The 19899-nt window shown below is 43.2% G+C and overlaps 1 protein-coding gene across 1 annotated transcript in view; it reads right to left on the bottom strand.

The window, feature by feature from the left end:
* LOC126418581 (UDP-glycosyltransferase UGT5-like) overlaps positions 1–19899 on the bottom strand; it is an 82292-nt gene that overhangs the window by 5622 nt on the left and 56771 nt on the right. The gene's annotated exons all lie outside the window — the stretch shown is intronic.

Genomic DNA, 19899 nt, shown 5'->3' with positions numbered 1-19899 from the left:
GTATCAGATAGATTATATAATGGTAAGACAGAGATTTAGGAACCAGGTTTTAAATTGTAAGACATTTCCAGGGGCAGATGTGGACTCTGACCACAATCTATTGGTTATGAAGTGTAGATTAAAACTGAAGAAACTGCAAAAAGGTGGGAATTTAAGGAGATGGGATCTGGATAAACTGAAAGAACCAGAGGTTGTACAGAGATTCAGGGAGAGCATAAGGGAACAATTGATGGGAATGGGGGAAAGAAGCACAGTAGAAGAAGAATGGGTAGCTCTGAGGGATGAAGTAGTGAAGGCAGCAGAGGATCAAGTAGGTAAAAAGACGAGGGCTAGTAGAACTCCTTGGGTAACAGAAGAAATATTGAACTTAATTGACGAAAGGAGAAAATATAAAAATGCAGTAAATGAAGCAGGCAAAAAGGAATACAGACGTCTCAAAAATGAGATCGACAGGAAGTGCAAAATGACTAAGCAGGGATGGTTCAAATGGCTCTGAGCACTATGGGACTCAACAGCTTAGGTCATAAGTCCCCTAGAACTTAGAACTACTTAAACCTAACTAACCTAAGGACATCACACACACCCATGCCCAAGGCAGGATTCGAACCTGCGACCGTAGCAGTCCCGCGGTTCCGGACTGCAGCGCCAGAACCGCTAGACCACCGCGGCCGGCCTAAGCAGGGATGGCTAGAGGACAAATGTAAGGATGTAGAGATTTATCTCACTAGGGGTAAGATAGATACTGCCTACAGGAAAATTAAAGAGACCTTTGGAGAAAAGAGAACCACTTGCATGAATATCAAGAGCTCAGATGGAAACGCAGTTCTAAGCAAAGAAGGGAAAGCAGAAAGGTGGAAGGAGTATATAGAGGGTCTATACAAGGGCGATGCACTTGAGGACAATATTATGGAAATGGAAGAGGATGTAGATGAAGATGAAATGGGAGATACGATACTGCGTGAAGAATTTGACGGAGCACTGAATGACGTGAGTCGAAACAAGGCCCCGGGAGTAGACAACATTCCATTAGAACTACTGATGGCCTTGGGAGAGCCAGTCCCGACAAAACTCTACCATCTGTTCAGCAAGATGTATGACACAGGCGAAATACCTTCAGACTTCAAGAAGAATATAATAATTCCAATCCCAAAGAAAGCAGGTGTTGACAGATGTGAAAATTACCGAACTATCAGTTTAATAAGTCACAGCTGCAAAATACTAACGCAAATTCTTTACAGACGAATGGAATACCTCGGGGAAGATCGGTTTGGATTCCGTAGAAATATTGGAACACGTGAGGCAATACTGACCTTACGACTTATCTTAGAAGAAATTTTAAGGAAAGGCAAACCTGCGTTTCTAGCATTTGTAGACTTAGAGAAAGCTTTTGACAATATTGACTGGAATATTCTCTTTCAAATTCTAAAGGTGGCAGGGGTAAAATACAGGGAGCGAAAGGCTATTTACAATTTGTACAGAAACCAGATGGCAGTTATAAGAGTCGAGGGGCATGAAATGGAAGCAGTGGTTGGGAAGGGAGTGAGACAGGGTTGTAGCCTCTCCCCAATGTTATTCAATCTGTATATTGAGCAAGCAGTGAAGGAAACAAATGAAAAATTCGGAGTAGGTATCAAAATCCATGGAGAAGAAATGAAAACTTTGAGGTTCGCCGATGACATTGTGATTCTATCAGAGATAGCAAAGGACTTGGAAGAGCAGTTGAACGGAATGGACAGTGTCTTGAAAGGAGGATATAAGATGAACATCAACAAAAGCAAAACGAGGATAATGGAATGTAGTCGAATTAAGTCGGGTGATGCTGAGGGAATTAGGTTAGGAAATGAGGCACTTAAAGTAGTAAAGGAGTTTTGATATTTGGGGAGCAAAATAACTGATGATGGTCGAAGTAGAGAAGATATAAAATGTAGACTGGCAATGGCAAGGAAAGCGTTTCTGAAGAAGAGAAATTTGTTAACATCGAGTATAGATTTAAGTGTCAGGAAGTCGTTTCTGAAAGTATTTGTATGGAGTTAGCCATGTATGGAAGTGAAACGTGGACGATATATAGTTTAGAGAAGAAGAGAATAGAAGCTTTCGAAATGTGGTGCTACAGAAGAATGCTGAAGATTAGATGGGTAGATCACATAACTAATGATGAAGTATTGAATAGAATTGGGGAGAAGAGGAGTATGTGGCACAACTTGACAAAAAGAAGGGACCAGTTAGTAGGACATGTTCTGAGTCATCAAGGGATCACAAATTTAGCATTGGAGGGCAGTGTGGAGGGTAAAAATCGTAGAGGGATACCAAGAGATGAATACACTAAGCAGATTCAGAAGGATATGGGTTGCAGTAACTACCTGGAGATGAAGAAGCTTGCCCAGGATAGGGTAGCATGGAGAGCTGCATCAAACCAGTCTCAGGACTGAAGACCACAACAACAACAAGGAGCAGTTATGTGAAGCTCATTACAAAGGTAGTCAGTTCGAGTTAGATCTTGTGCAGCGTTGGAGAGCTGCTTGGGCGTAGTTATTGGAGTTTAGCCCAAAGGAGATTTGTACGGGAAATGGTGTTATCACAAACTGCCAGAAGTGGTGCTGACAGTTTAAGTATCAGTTATTTGGAGTTGTTTTTTTTCGATTCTATTACCATTTTCAAGCTACTGTCCTGTCGTGACCACTCAAGTAGGGACAGCTGTTTTAATTTTGCGTTTGCTGTGGTATATAGTGGCCGTGAGACCGAAAGACGACTTACTGTGCTGAAATTAGTGTGGGATATGGTACATGTGAGATCGAAAGACGAGTCACTTTGTCGAATTTGGTATACAGATATTACATAAGTTAGCTGGGAACTTTCGGTTTTTGATACCGTGTTATTCACCCACTATCAAACAAGAGCTAGACTCGTCGATTGAGTAATATTGCACCCGGAGGTATATGTGGCAAATGGCCGTATAAACGAAGTAAGTGGGGGAGAGTACTGTAGACGCCAGTGCCTGAACACGCCCAGCTCCGATTAATCTTGTTTAACTTCGGGGTTAAAAGTGGCGGTTGAAAGTAAGTGTTCATTTTTTACGTGATTCATAGATAAACTGAATAATAGGTTTGGAAAAAAGGGGCACTCTTAAATATGTGTATTTGGCTAGTATTTCAAATAAACCACTTGTGATGTGGGTCGTTAAAAAAATAGCTTCCCTACTTATTATTTGTCTCCCCAACTAAGGAAATATTTCAATAAAACCATTTCAAAGATCTGAATTAAAATAAAAGGAAAAAAGGGAAACAAGAAAAGAGAAATAGAGAATAATAGTAACTTGTGAATATTTTAGCATCATTGGTATCTGTCTGACACTCTAGAGTTAGCTAGCCTTTGGCTGTAATCTTTAAAGAGAAGTAGCAAACTTAGAAATCATACTACATATCGAAAGAAATAAAAAACTACTGATGTACATAAATGGGCAGTTATTTTCAGTTATCGTTGGCATAATTATAATAATCTTGGTGTCTTAAATATAAAAAGAAACTGGTAAAAGAGACACATATTGAGAAAATTAAAAACACAATAACTGCTTAGGATTTGCTTGCGAGTAATGAATACAGAGGGAGTGGACGCTATATCGGTAACTAATCGATAGTTGAATTTTGTTTGTTAGAGATACCGTGTGGGAAACAGAAGTTTAAGCTCTCGCAATTTTGTAAAAGTTATAAAAGGATAAAGGTAGGAAGCCATCAGTAATTCTTAATCAGAATTTACTATATTTTAAATACAAAATGAACGTAGAGCACTTTTTTTTACCCACCAACAATCCGAGATTACTGATAACAGTATAGTGTTCTGTATCTGTATGAAAGGCGCTACAACCGACGATGTGGTAAATTTTGTTCGCGTTTGGCGCACTAACGTATTTCGAACCCGTCAACAGCGCTGATGTGAGCTAGTTTCATTTTTATGCAGGTTGGCGCTCCTCTGCACAAATCACAGCCAGGGAGCGGCTTCAGCAGAGGCATTTCAGAAATTACAGAATCAGCAGCCGGCATTTCCTTACAGCCTGGTCATCCAGATCACCTGATCTTAAACTATGTGACTTCTGGCTGTGGTGTTATCCGAAAATTGTTGTGCTCAGTGCTCCAGTCACTAACGTAGCTGAATTCAAGGCACGCATTGCGCAGAACATTCTGAACTCCTCTCCGATCTATTGTGGAACGCGCTGTTTCTCTATTTCAGCATGTGGTAGAAAACGGCGGAGAGCTTCTTGAACATGCCTTGCGACAGTCTCATGGCAATTCGAGCCATGTCATTTTCATAGGGTTTTGTGCCTTATGAGAATTAAAAAACTGATTTTTTCCATCTGATGTGGTACGACCTTGCAATGATAGATGGGCTTACTTAAGTAACAGTGCTATAACTGTTGACTGCCAAACAGGCAAGTCATGCACGCTGAACAGTATGGTTTGTGTAACATGCAACTCAAACCATAGTCGTCGGATTGTGATTCATCTGTTATTTGTAGCGGACGCAATTTATGTTACGACGCTTTCAGCGCCATCTGTTGGTAGAATTTCCGTTAATTTTTTTCCCATGACATTTCCCCCTGCGTCAGTAATATGTTGTTCAATTTTGACGTCATTTTGAGCAGTGGTTCTCTTTCTACAACGTTTTGGAACTAGAACTTCAGTTATGGGCACCCTGTAGCTTCTAGTACTCTTTCAAATTATGAGATTCTCAGTTAAATGTTCAATAACTTTCCGGCGATACGTAGCGCAATTATTCATAGCAATAAGCGCCGGCAGCCGAAGCCAGAATGCGTTTAACTACCCAGACTACAGACTGCTAACTCTGATGTGAAGTATTCCATACAGTCAGCCTAATACCTTTTCTCGGATCCTGTTTTCACAAAATTAAGCAGACCATCCATTCACTTTTCCAAATAAAAGAATCTCACCAATATTCTAGTGCAGTTTGCGATGCTTGGAGTCTGCCTGACATTTTTCATAGGTAATGCTGCAGCCAATATCCAATTCGAAAATCGCGATTTTCTGTCATTCCGACAGAAAGCATTATGCACCCAAAACGTTTCGAAATGTTTGGCAGTGAAATATGTTTCCTGGAGAGCAACACAGATCGCTGAACTGGAGGAAACTCCGAGGGGGTTAAAACTGTTGTACAGTAGTGGCATAGGGACAACGATGACTGCACACTTCTTTGATAGGTGACAGTATCATTCTTTAACTGACACAGCTTTTATCACAGGTAGGCTATGGTGCTATAGGACTTTGTCAGTAGGTGTAGCAGAGAAGGGTTGCATGTGAATATTACAGTTAGTCATGTAAATGAACGGACCGATGAAGCATTTATTGACGCAGACCAAAGTGTACAGTTTAAAAGTATCAATACTTTCTTATATGAAGTGTTGTCTGCTGTTAAAACATGCAATGTCAGGGCTTTTAGTACCCCACATGCCACACATCCTGTAGCCTCCAGGCCTCCAGTCTGACAATAACAGATTCCTTATCCACGGCTGACTCATACATTCCCTTTGAAAAGTACTATCGCAGCTAAGACGTGTGAAGGCAGACCTTCACCATTGCTGCGGAAGGCATTCAGCGTCCTTCGGCGGCGCTTCTGCAGTTTTGGAATGTGGGCACCTTAGCACTATGTTACGTTATAGCTATTAATAGATTCAGCATCAGAGTTTTCAAGAACGTCGGTCACGAGATCAGTGTGCCTACCGCCATTGGAGCAGGGCCTGCTGCGACCAGCTAATGGTAATCGCTGCACCCCGCATCTTTTACTAACACAGATTATTGTATACGAAACGCTCCCTGGGTTAAGGGCAGCATTTTTGATTACTAATCAAACGTCGCCGGTCCTGGGTTCGAAACGCGCCCCGCGCTTACCTATTGATTAATACTCAGTACCGGTGACGGCCGAAGACTTCCGGCATAAGAAGTCACCTTTATTCTACCAACGGCCTTGTCAAAGAGGACGAAGGAGGTTCAGGGCACTCTCTTGTGCTTGGGGTAGAAAACTGCCCCTAAAGGTGGAAGAATCAAATCATCAATGATCAACGCCATGAGGATGCTGAAGACAATGGAAACCACTGCATTAGACACATAATGTGCATCCACAGGACATGTGGCCTGTAATTGAAAAAAATGTCATGATCATCTCTCCACTGGAAAAACATTCCGGAGTAGTCCCCCATTCGGATCTCTGGGAGGGGACTGCCAACGGGGAAGTGACCATGAGAAAAAGATTGAATAAGCAACGGAAGGATAACATTCTACGAGTCCTAGCACGGAATGTCAGAAACCTGAACGTGGTAGGGAAGCAAGAAATTCTGAAAAGGGAAATGCAAAGGCTCAGTCTAGATATAGTAGAGGTCAGTGAAGTGAAGTGGAAGGAAGACAAGGATTTCTGGTCAGATGAGTATTAGGTAATATCAACAGCAGCAGAAAATGGTACTCGTATAACGGGAGTAGGATTCGTTATGAATAGGAACGTAGGGCAGAGAGCGTGTTGTTGTGAACAGTTCAGTTATAGGGTTGTTCTTATCGGAATAGAGAGCAAACGAACACCGATAATGATGGTTCAAATATACTACATGGAGAGATACAGAAAGTATATGAGGATATTGAAAGGGTAATATAGTGCATAAGAGGAGATGAAAATCTGATAATCATGGGAGATTGGAATGCGGTTGTAAGGGAACAAATAGAAAAAAAGGTAACAGGGCAATATGGGCTTGAGACCACTATTTGAGTTCTGTAATAATACTCTATCCCAGAATGACAAGAGGAGTATGTATATTTGGAAAAGGCCGGGTGATACAGGAAGATTTCAGTTAGATTACATCATGGTCAGACAGAGATTCCGAAATCAGATACTAGTTGTAAGGTGTACCCAGGAGCAGATACTGAGTCAGATGACAATGTAGTTGTGATGAAGAGTAGGGTGAAGTTTAAGAGATCAATATGCAAAGAAATGGGATACGATAGTACTAAGGAATGATGAGATACGTTCGAAGTTCTCTAAGGCTATAGATACAGCAATAAAGAATAGCTCAGTAGGCAGTAGAGTTGAAGGTGAATGGACCTTTCAAAAAGGGAAGTAACAGAAGTTGCAAGGAGAATCTTAGGTACAAAGAAGGTAACTGCAAAGAAACCATGGGTTACATACGAAATACTTCAGCTGATTGTCGAAAGACGGAACAACAAAAAAGTTCAGGAAAATTCAGGAATACAGAAATACAAGTCGGTGAGGAATGAAATAAATAGGAAATGCGGGGAAGCTAAGGTGAAACAGCTGCATGAAAATGTGAAGAAATCGAAAAAGAAATGATTGTCGGAAGGACAGAATCAGCATTTAGGAAAGTCAAAACAAACTTCGGTAAAATTAAAATCAAGGGTGGTAACATTGAGAGTAGAACGGGAATTTCGCTGTTAAATGCAGCAGAGAGAACGGATTGATCGAAAGAGTACATCGAAGGCCACTATGAGGGGGAAGATTTGTCTGATGTGATAGAAGAAGAAACAGGAGTCGATTTAGAAGAGATACGGAATTCAGTATTAGAATTAGAATTTAAGAGAGTTTTGGAGGACCTAAGATCAAATAAGACAGAAGATATAGATAACATTCCATCAGAATTTCTTAAACCATTTGGGGAAGTGGAAACAAACCGACTATTCAAGTTGGTGTGTAGAATGTATGAGTCTGGCGACATAACATCTCACTTTCGATAAAGTATTATCCAAACAATCCCGAAGACTGAAAGAGCTGACAAGTGCGAGAATTATCGCACAGTCAGCTTAACAGCTCACGCATCGAAGTTGCTGACAAGATAATATACGGAAGAATGGAAAAGAAAACTGAGGGTGTGTTGAGTGACAAACAGTTTGGCGTTAGGAAATGTAAAGGCACCCGAGAGGCAATTATGGTAATGGAAGCAAGATTAAAGGAAAATCAAGACACGTTCATAGGATTTATCGACTTGGAAAAGGCATTCGACATTGTAAAATGGTGCAAGATGTTCGAAATTCTGAGAAAAATAGGGGCAAGCGGAAGGGACAGACGGATAATTTCAAGAGCCGAGAGGGAATGATAAGACGGGACGAGCAAGAACGAAGTGCTCAAATTTAAAAGTGTGTAAGAGAGGGATGTAGTCTTTCACTCCTTCTGTTTAATCTGTACATCGAAGACGCAATGATGGAAATAAAGGAAAGGTTCAAGAGTGGAATTAAAAGTGAATGTGAAAGGACATCAATGATACAATTCGCTGATGACATGGCTGCCCTGAGTGAAAGTGAAGAAGAATTACGTGATCTGCTGAATGGAATGAACTGTCGAATGAGTACCGAATATGGATTGAGAGTAAATCGAAAAAAAAGAAAGTAATGAGAAATAACAGAAATGACAGCAGCGAGGAAATAACAGAAATGACAGCAGCGAGAAACTGAACATCAGGATTGATGGTCACGAAGTAGATGAAATTAAGCAGTTCTGCTATGTAGGCAGCAAAATAACCAATGACGGACGGAGCAAGGAGGACATCAAGAACAGACTAGCGCTGGCAAAAAGAGTATTCCTGGTCAAGAGAAGTCTAATAGTATCAAACGTAGAGGTTAACTTGGGGAAGAAATTTCCGAGAATGTACGTTTAGAGGACAGCATTGTATGGTAGTGAAACATGGACTATGGGAATGCCGGAACATTAGAGAATCTAAGCATTTGAGATGTGGCGCTACAGACGAATGTTGAAAATTTGGTGGACTGGTGACGTAAGGAATGAGGAAATTTTGCCAGAATCGGAGAGGAAAAGAATATGTGAGACAGTCTGACAGGGATAACGGACAGGATGATAGGACACCTGTTAATACCTCAGGGAATAACTTCCATGGTACTAGAGGGAGCTGTAAAGGGCAAAAATATTAGAGAGAGACCGAGAGTGGAATACATCCAGCAACTAACTGAGGTTATAGATTGGAAGTGCTATTCTGAGATGGAGATTTTGGCATAGGTGAGGGATTCGTGGCGGGCCGCATCAAACCAGTTAGAAGACTGATGACTAAGAAAAATGCTTTGGTGTAATAGAAATTTGTCAGTACTCGTAGAAAGAGACGTAGAATTTATGAACAGTGCGCACTTTCATGGGGAATAGTGGACATGCAAAGTCTGTTCTTGTAACTGCGAACGGTTTTCATGATCATAATCGATGAACAGGGTGTAGGACTTTCACGTTACTTCCATCATGTTACAACTGTGACCTTAGAAAAGCGACAGTGTTGACTGAGCAGCAATTGTTTTAGGTTAGATGGAAATTGATACAGACGGCTAGGAAACCTTCGTCTGCAATCGTGTGATCAAAATCACGAACAGCACATCTCACTGCAATGGTTCCACTATCTTAAGCAAGACATACAGATCTACTCTTGCAAGGCCTATCCATTAAGTATTTATGTTTACCTTCCTTGTGGTTCTGCATTATCACTACTTCTGTTCATTGTCATAATGGACACCGTGACATCTGACCTGCACCGGCCATTACCATAGCCCCTACTTTATGCTGACGATGTGATGCTGGCAGCAGAAAACAAGCTTTTTCTGCAGAGCCTAACTCAAGAATGGAGTTATCGGTAGGCGCAAAACGGTTTGCGCCTTAATTTGAAGAATACCGAGTACATGACATCAGAAAGACATGAAATGGGAACCATCACGATTAGTGGTGAAGATCTGATTCGTGTGAGTAAGTTTAAGTACCTTGGTTCCACGATCACCCTTGACAGCCGACTCACCAAAGAGGTCAACACCAGAACTCAGGCAGCCTGGATGAAGTGGGGAACAACAACCGGAGTCACTCGCGACCGCAGGATGAAAGATAATTTAAAATAAAAAATCTATCGTACTGTCATCCGACCAGTTGTGGGTGCTGGCCGATTACAGTTGAGACAGAACGCCACCTAAGTGTAATGGAAACGAAGATGCTAAGGTGGACAGCTGGCCTGACTAAGTTAGATCACGTTTCTAATGACAGCATTAGGAAACAGTTTGGTATTGCACCAATCCAGGACAAGATGCGTGAGAGTCGTATTCAATGGCTTGGGCATGTTTTACGGGCCGGTGATGACTCTATTGCCAAGGCGGGTTACACACTTGAAGTCGTCGGCAGTAGACCCTTTGGACCGATACGATTCATAAAGACCTTAAATGCGTGAACATCCACCATAGATGCAGCCCGTGACAGAGGGAAATAGAGACAACGGACCCATGTAGCGGACCCCGTAGGCACGCGGGACAAACGCTGAATGTAAAGAAGAAGATGTTGATATTGATCTCCATGGATTACCTGTGTTCATGGTGTTCAACTGTAGAAGAGAGCACCATAAAAAAGGTACATCACCAAGTGCTCATTATAAGCATAAAGGTAGCGGTCATTGACTTCACAAAGTACAGCTCTTATTGGAAAATGCTACTCATTTTAGGATGGATTCTACGTTTTGTGACAAATTAGAGAAGTAGCAATGTCATCAACAGGAATCGTCATGTCGAATCGAGAGATAAAACTTTGATCTTATGTATGTAATGTGCACTCATACACACACTGCAACAAAAAAAGGAAAAATGTTAGTACATGTGGAAAGACGACATCGATTTTGATCCAATGATGGCATATATCACCTAGGGATAGTAGACGTACTGATTATGGTTTCAACGTCGTCCACCAGCGGATGGCGTATTTGCATAGCCACCAGAGCGTCATCTGTGTCTACCCTTTAACATCGAATGCTCACAGCCAGAAGGTTCAGCGTGGTGCAGATTTCTGAAGCAAGAAGGGAACCATGCCAAGGAGACGCACTCGTGCTTCCTACTGCCAACTGAGCATGTTTGAAAGCGGTCAAACTGAGGCCTCCCCAGTTGTGGGGTGGTCCTGTCGGAGAATTGCTACATGAGTTGGTCGTGCTGCGTCAGTTGTACAACGATGCCTGCATCAGTGGTCACGTGAATATTTGCTCACCCGTGGATGAGGTCCTGGGCATCTAAGTAGCATAGACGCTCGCCCGGATCATCGTGTTGTAAGGGCGGCAGCGGCAGATCGTACAGCTACTACAGCACAGATAAGAGAGATTGTAAGCCCAGACATGTCAACACAAACTGTTGCAAAACGGCTATTAGCAGTGAGACTAAGAGCACGCACATCTCTAGCCCTTCTTCCCTCAGGCCACAGCATCGACATGCACGACTCGATTGGTGCCGCCAGAGGATCATTTTGAATGGCGCTCCGTGGTCTTTAGCGATGAAAGGAGATACTGGCTGCACGCAAGTGGTGGTCGCTTGTGCGTACGACGCAGATATGGTGAGCGCCCTCTCGCAGAGGCAGACTGCATTCGTCCAAAACACACTGGTCCCACCCCAGGCTTTATGGTCTGGGATGCGACAAGCTACAACTTACGTTCAGGATGGTGTTCCCGAAGGGGACGATAACCAGCGCTCGGTTAAGTATAGAATGTTGTTAGACCCGTTCTTTTGCCGTTATTGCAGGAGAAAAGTGATGCGTTGTTCCAGCAGGATAATGCTAGCCCACACATTGCCCGAAACTCAACGTGTTCTGCAAGACGTGCAGCAACTTCCGTGGGCGAGTACGATCTCCAGACTTTTCTCCAACTGAGCACGTGTAGCATATGATAGGTCGAGAAACGACTCATGGAACTCTTCAGCCAACAACTCTTACACAGCTACGTGAACATGTCGAGCAAGCGTGGCATAACGTATCCCTGGACAGTATTAGCCATCTATATGATCGAATAGATGCCAGAGTCAGCGCCTGCACTGACACCCATGGAGGCTACGCCACATACTAATATAGTTGTTGCAGCCTGGGTCGATATCTGGTACCTCAGAACCGCTTGCGCTGTTGATACGAGGTGCATTCAAGTTCTAAGGCCTGCGATTTTTTTTCTCCGGACTGGAAAGAGATAGAAACATGCGCATTGTTTTAAAATGAGGCCGCGTTCATTGTCAATACGTCCCAGAGATGGCAGCACCGTACGGCAGATGGAATTTTACCGCCAGCGGCGAGAATGAGAACTGTTTTAAATACTTCAAATGACGACGTTTTCCTTACTTGAACAGCGTGCAATCATTCGTTTTCTGAATTTGCGTGGTGTGAAACCAATTGAAATTCATCGACAGTTGAAGGAGACATGTGGTGATGGAGTTATGGATGTGTCGAAAGTGCGTTCGTGGGTGCGACAGTTTAATGAGGGCAGAACATCGTGTGACAACAAACCGAAACAACCTCGGGCTCGCACAAGCCGGTCTGACGACATGATCGAGAAAGTGGAGAGAATTGTTTTGGGGGATCGCCGAATGACTGTTGAACAGATCGCCTCCAGAGTTGTCATTTCTGTGGGCTCTGTGCACACAATCCTGCATGACGACCTGAAAATGCGAAAAGCGTCATCCAGGTGGGTGCCACGAATGCTGACAGACGACCACACGGCTGCCTGTGTGGTATGTTGCCGAGCAATGTTGACGCGCAACGACAGCGTGAATGGGACTTTCTTTTCGTCGGTTGTGACAATGGATGAGACGTGGATGCCATTTTTCAATCCGGAAACAAAGCGCCAGTCAGCTCAATGGAAGCACACAGATTCACCGCCACCAAAAAAATTTCGGGTAACCGCCAGTGCTGAAAAAATGATGGTGTCCATGTTCTGGGACAGCGATGGCGTAATCCTTACCCATTGCGTTCCAAAGGGCACTACGGTAACAGCTGCATCCTACGAAAATGTTTTGAAGAACAAATTCCTTCCTGCACTGCAACAAAACGTCCGGGAAGGGCTGCGCGTGTGCTGTTTCACCAAGACAACGCACCCGCACATCGAGCTAACGTTACGCAACAGCTTCTTCGTGATAACAACTTTGAAGTGATTCCTCATGCTCCCTACTCACCTGACCTGGCTCCTAGAGACTTTTGGCTTTTTCCAACAATAAAAGACACTCTCCGTGGCCGCACATTCACCAGCCGTGCTGCTATTGCCTCAGCGATTTTCCAGTGGTCAAAACAGACTCCTAACGAAGCCTTCGCCGCTGCCATGGAATCATGGCGTCAGCGTTGTGAAAAATGTGTACGTCTGCATGGTGATTACGTCGAGAAGTAACGCCAGTTTCATCGATTTCGGATGAGTAGTTAATTAGAAAAAAAATCGGAGTCCTTAGAACTTGAATGCACCTCGTATGTAAATGTAATCATTTCATGTACTCCATATGCTCTGTTGCAACAATAAATCTGGAGTCATTTGGAAAGCTCTAAAAGGGTGTACCAATTTTTTCTGGTAATGTATGTGTCTGCGATGTACACTCACCAAAAACACACACTGAAATCATGTAGAAGTCCCACGCCCCGTCGGTCGATTACAATCATGAAAAACATTTGCTGTTACAGGAATAGACTTTTGCATACCCATTATTCACCATGAAAGTGAGCACTACCAATAAATGCTGCTACTGACACGTTTTATAGCGCCAAATCATACCTACGGCAACAACCTACGTTAGTTAGAGATATGTAAAGCCGTGGCCACACTGCCTCTAAAATAATGACAGCAGGCTCTGCATTATTAGCGGTAAGCACATTGACTGCATCATCGAAGTTACTGAAAGCTCTGATAATGCGTCTATTAATAGCTAAGATATCAGATAGTTATTAGACGTCCACATTCCATACAGTGAGAATGTGTGCTCTAGAAGTGTCATCAAAGATAGCTGAGTGTCTTCCAGAGGAGTTGTGAAAGTCTACGCTCACGCAGCTGGCCTGCAAAGATACTGTTCATGGAGCACATATGAAACGGCTGAGCGCAGAGTTCTCGGCTAAAGAATGTGGTGTTGCCAGACTGGAGGCTACAGTTTGAATGGTCTGTAGCGGGACTGGACTTGTGAATAACTCTGACATCGCATTTATTACTAAGGGACGACATTCCAAATGGGAAAGTATTGATACTCTTCAAGCGCGCACTTTGATCGCTGTCGGCAAATGCTACGACACTCGCTTCACTTGTGCTACTAACCATACTGACCACCTAAAACTCTCCTCGAATAGAGTCATTGTGGAATTTTTATCACACCAAAGCCAATTTATGGCGAAAATATGTGTTAGTTACAGAGTAATACTGTCATTTACCAAAAACGTGTGGCCATTGTGGTCTCTATGTAGGAGTTTGATTCCCTTATAGTTTCCTCGAGTCTGATGGTCTGTGTAGCTCTCCAAGAAACACATTTCACTGACGACCATTCGACAACACTTTGATGACATAGTACGTTCTGTCGGAATTATGAAAAATCGTGACTGGCAAACTGTACACTGACTGTAGCTGTAACTACAAAAACTGTTAACCAGACTCCAACAACGATCGCAATATGAGTGAAAGTTGCCGTAATAGATTCATTTATTTGGGAAGGTGAGTAGATGATATGTTTGATTTTGTCGAAGATTGGACTCGAGAAAAATATGATACTGCTTGTATTGAATACTTCATATCTAAGTGTATCAGTAAAAGTCTGCAGAAACTTTGTGACTCTGTAGAAATAGCGCCACTTTCCGCCATTCCTAATGAAACGACTAATAGTGGTGCCCCAGCATTGGAGTGGTGGTGTGTATTCCTACAAACAGCTGTGCTGTGTACATCGAAAGAAAATTATTAAAATAACCCGAATGCTTCTTGTCTGTGTCTCAAGCTAGAAAGTTGGATATTCGTGCATTCTGGTTTTGGCTTGGGGTTTCGTATTGCTGGAAACAGCATCACCTTCCAATAGTCACAGACAGCTTTCAGGCATTTCAATGCTTCTGATATTCTGACGATTGAAAATAACTTCATATCAGTTAAGATCAGTATGGTACAGACTTCCATGAAGAGGTTGGTGCATAATCTCACAAAGTGTTGGTGGGCATGAGCTGTTATCTTGTTCTAAATTTCGAAATGATTAAATTACTACGAATGAGTCTGTGTAAGAATCTGCTAAGCCATTTCCTGGGTTGAAATGTCCTACACGTCCTGACACACCGCAGATGGACATCACGACCATGATGCTCCAGCAGAAAGTGCTCTGCGGTCGGTTGCTGAAGCAGGCACTCGCAACAATATAGTCGGTGCTGTGCTGGAGTCTTATGTCAGTGCAGACTGTGGAAAGCTTTTTGTCGTAGTGCATGTAGTATTTGTTTAAATAAAGACTCAACTACTCCCATCGTAAACTGTAAACGTTTAAACAGTCCACCATATGAAATCTGGAAACCATGCAGACTGCACCATTAGGAATTCTATTTTTAGTATGTGTGACCTGGAAACTATGCAGGCTGCGCCTGTATCACCAGGCTCTGCATCACGGATAATCTTCTTGGATTCTGATGTCACAGAGCTGTAGAAAACCCAGTGACCACATTGGAGTCTAAACTTAGACCACATGAAATCCAACTATCACACAGGCTGCACCCATAGCCCCAGATGGGCCATCTTAGAATCTATTCTTAGCTCAAACGACCTGCCAGCTCGTGTTCTGACGTCACAGTGCTGAGAAAAACACAGAAGAACAATTGCTTATCTTGGATTTTATAATTACGACAATTAGGCATCATGGATTTCTGAATTTCCCTCTATTTTATACTCAGAGCAAGTGATGTGTAATGTCAGAGGGTTGAGTGAAACGCATTGGTACAATTTGCCTGGTTTGAATTTCATACCATTTCTTAATTTCCTTCCTCTCTATACATAGCATAATTGGCCTTCGATGTTGTAGAGGTAGGGGAAAACTGATAAGGTTACACGACGACTTCATCGATGATGTCTTCGATAACATAATCGGAAACCTGCCAACAGTGCAGACAGCACCTGTATGCACTTCGCCCGACTACTTTCCATTGGGCTCAGGTCAGGACTGTGGGCAGGCCAGTCTATTTCAAGGATGTTATTGTCCACAAACCATGACCTCATGAATGCTTTTTTATGGCATGATGCATCGTCATGGTGATACAGTCAATCATCGTGTCTGAAATGTCCCTCTACTGTATCCAGTATACAGTGCTGAAAAATGTGTTTATATCTGGCCACATTTAGTGCTTTACTAAGTGCAACGAGGGACCCACACGCTAAGCATGAAAAACACCCGCCATACCGTTACACCGTTTGCCCCCTGCTTCGCTGTTGGCACTACACATTATTACAGGAAAGGTTCTCCAGGTATTCGCAAACCCAAACCCTCCCATCGGATTGCAACATGGTATGCCTTGATTCAACGCTCCAAATCATTCATTTCCAATCTTGCAGTGTGCAGTTCCGTCGCTTCTTTCACCTTTTCAAGCCTCGCTGCCCGTGAAAAATGTGTGGTCTTGGTTCAGCTGTTGTTGTTCCTTCGTGTTTCCACTTCACAATCACATCATCAGCAGTCGACTTGGACAGATTTAGAAGGATGTCCCTGATTGGTCTGTCACTCATGTGGCACCCGATGACTAGTCCATGTACGAAGCAACTGAGCTCTCCTGACTGGCCCATTCTGCTATTACTTCTTCTTTACCAACACCGAAGGAGGTGGCGCAGTGGTTACCCCACTGGGCTCGCATTCAGGAGGACGGCTATTTAATTGCGCGTCGGGCTATCCTGATTTCACTAAATCAACTGACGCAAATGCCAGGATGGTTCCTTCCCTCATCCAAGCTTGTGCTCCGTCTCTGTCGACAGGACGTTAAACAATAATCTTCCTTCCTTCCTTCCTTCCTTCTCTAGTAACAGCACAACACTCCCCGCGTCCTCTTGTAGTGACGGTTCCACTTCTGGTGACCTCTAGCAGTCAAGCCCCCATACTAGGCCAGTGCCTTAGGCACCACGCACCCTCATTCCGTCCTTTTTTATGTGCTACTCGCAGAGAGCTCATTCGATGAAACTTCAGTTGCTCTCAGCGTAAAAGATGTTCAGATAACTTACCAGAATACAGCCAGAATACAGCCGAAAACGTCGTCGATAACCACCCACATTTCACCAGGTGCACATCCTGACAGCCCGCATCTCGTGGTCGTGCGGTAGCGTTCTCGCTTCCCACGCCCGGGTTCCCGGGTTCGATTCCCGGCGGGGTCAGGGATTTTCTCTGCCTCGTGATGGCTGGGTGTTGTGTGATGTCCTTAGGTTAGTTAGGCTTAAGTAGTTCTAAGTTCTAGGGGACTGATGACCATAGATGTTAAGTCCCATAGTGCTCAGAGCCATTTGAACCATTTTGAACATCCTGACATTTTCAAGGCACAAATATAACAAGCGACTGCTGTGCAAGGAAATTTAAAACCTCGGTATACAGAGGATATGCAGAAAGATAACACACACTCACACACACACAAACACACACACACACACACACACACACCATAAGCATTAACACCACTGTACAACCAAGGTAACCTACATCAGAAGCTATCGATAGTGATTTTAATAACCAATGGGTGAGGCAGCATTAGCTCGATGTGGCTGTTGTTTGACTGGGGATAGAGCAGGATTCCATGCAAAATTTAAACAAAAACGTAAACCTCCAATAAAAGCTTTTCAGCTTACAAGTCGTGTCACTTCAAATAAAACACTCAAGTTTTCGATAGCTGTCCCCGCCATCGTCATCAGGAGTGGAAACCACTGAATTCCGAGCCATCTAACGTCACTCGGTCCTGCAGCAGCATGGACTGCTATGAACTACTCAACTTGCCTTCCCTGCATGCGTTATTCCTCTCGGGAAGGTTCCAGTTGCTACCATTGCATGTCTAGCAGAACACCGTGTCAGCTCTGTCAGCGATTTCAGATCTTGCTGACGAAGTTGGGAACAGCTATCAAAAGCTCGAATGTTTTATTCGCAGTGACACGGCTTGCAAACCGATAAAATGTTATTGAAGCATGCCACCACAAAAGACGGTGATAAAGCGAAACGCGTACCGAGGAGCAATAATAAAAGGAATATAATGACCAAGAGAATGGTGTATTATTGAGAAGCCGTTTAAGTTTCGATGTAAACAGCAGCGTACGAGCAGCGCGGGGTAGCCGATTGGTGCGAGGCGCCTTGCCACGGTTCGCGCTGCTTCCCCCGACGGGGATCGAGTCCTCCCTTGGGCATTCATATGGGTGTTGTCCTTAGAGTAAGTTAGAGTTAGATTAAGTGGTGTGTAATCTTAGGGACCGATGAGCTCAGCAGTTTGATCCCATAGGAACTTACCAGAGACAGTGCCAGAGAGCAGCGTACACGTGGGACAGTAATTTTCTAGTCGCGCTGTTGCTAGTCGCTGACCAAACTTGTAGGAATACACAGAATGTTCCAGGGAGACGGTTACATGCTCCCGGATGGCAGGCACACATGTGAAGGGGTTACATGTGCTTAGTGCATAATATGGTGATCCCGCCATGCGGTGGTCAGACGTGGTCACCGGAACCCTGATGAATTCTAATATCTGGCCTTTGTCACAGTCGAATGCCACACAAATCTGGGGACTCCCAACAGGACCCCTATCAAATTATGTCAGATGCTGCTAATACTGCCTCACAAGAGTACGTGGAATCTCCATGTCTTCCACAGTGATCTCTCAATATCTGACTTGTTCGCACCCCTTATACACTATCAGCCCTGGTAGGAATGCTAAACATGAACACTCTTAATGCGCTCTGATGGCCGTTCTACCTGTCACAGAAAATTGCAATTGTTATAATTTACATACCCGGCAATATTGCGTATGTGTATGAAGTTACATTGGCATCTGACAGTAGCGTCATGGCGATTTACCTGTTTTGTCAGGCAGATTCCGCTACCAGATACATAGAAATTAATGTTTATGACATAATATGCCGCAACACTCCTCTGGTGAAATAAACCAAAAGAAACAAATATCGTGATCTGTACTCCAGTCGGTGATTTTGTCTTCACGCATTGTGACAAAATTTCATGTCAGTTTTCAAGGATTACACAAGAAAATAATTTGATTAACATTTTTGAAATGTCGCAGATGGATTAATAACAACTATGTTCGCTCTGTTCCATGATTTACACTAGATGCAGACAGCTAGGGTACACTGATTCAATCCCAGGGGGGTACGGAATGGCTGCAGGAAGGGCATCTGGCCACCCCTTGGAAGTAACATGCCAAATCCAATTGTAACAGTGCCGAACCTGCGCAATCGGTGTGACTAAGGCTAAAGCGATAGATAGAGATAGAAGAAAGCAGGTGATTGAAATTTCATGAGGAGAACCAGCAGCAACGAAGAACGCCTTTGTTTTAATGACTACCACCCCATTTCACGTGTCATATCTGCGGAACTCCCTCCCCTGCTTTGCAATAATACAAAATGAGCTGCTCTTCTTTGGACTTTTTCAATGTCTTCAGAAGAGGGCGAACAAGCGTAGTGTAGGCAGTCTCTTTGGTAAATCTATGGCATTTTCTAATTGTTCTGCGAATAAATAGCAGTTTTCGGTTCTCTTTCCACACAACATTATGTATGCAATCGTTTCAATTTAAGTTATTCGTAACTGTAATCAGCAAGTAATTAGTTGAATTCACAGTCTTTTAGATTTTTGCGATTTATTGTGTAACCGAAATTTAGCGCATTCTTTTTAGTACTTATGTGAATGGCTTCACAGTTATCAATATTTAGAATCAACTGCCACCGTTCGCACCATACGGATATCTTCTCTAAATCATTCTGGATTTGCTTTTAATCATCTGATGACTTTACAAGACGGTAAATAATACTATCGTATGCAAACAACCTACGAGAGCGGCTCAGATTTGTCTCTCAAATTGTTTATATAGATCAGCAACAGCAGAGGTCCTATAAAGCTTCTTAGGAGAGCACCAGATATTACTTCTGTTTTACTCGATGACTTTCCGTCAGTTACT

The sequence above is a fragment of the Schistocerca serialis genome, chromosome 9, assembly GCF_023864345.2.
Source record: "Schistocerca serialis cubense isolate TAMUIC-IGC-003099 chromosome 9, iqSchSeri2.2, whole genome shotgun sequence".
Lineage (NCBI taxonomy): Eukaryota > Metazoa > Arthropoda > Insecta > Orthoptera > Acrididae > Schistocerca > Schistocerca serialis.
Note: the sequence above shows the minus strand (reverse complement) of the source record. Positions and strands in the feature narration are given on the sequence as shown.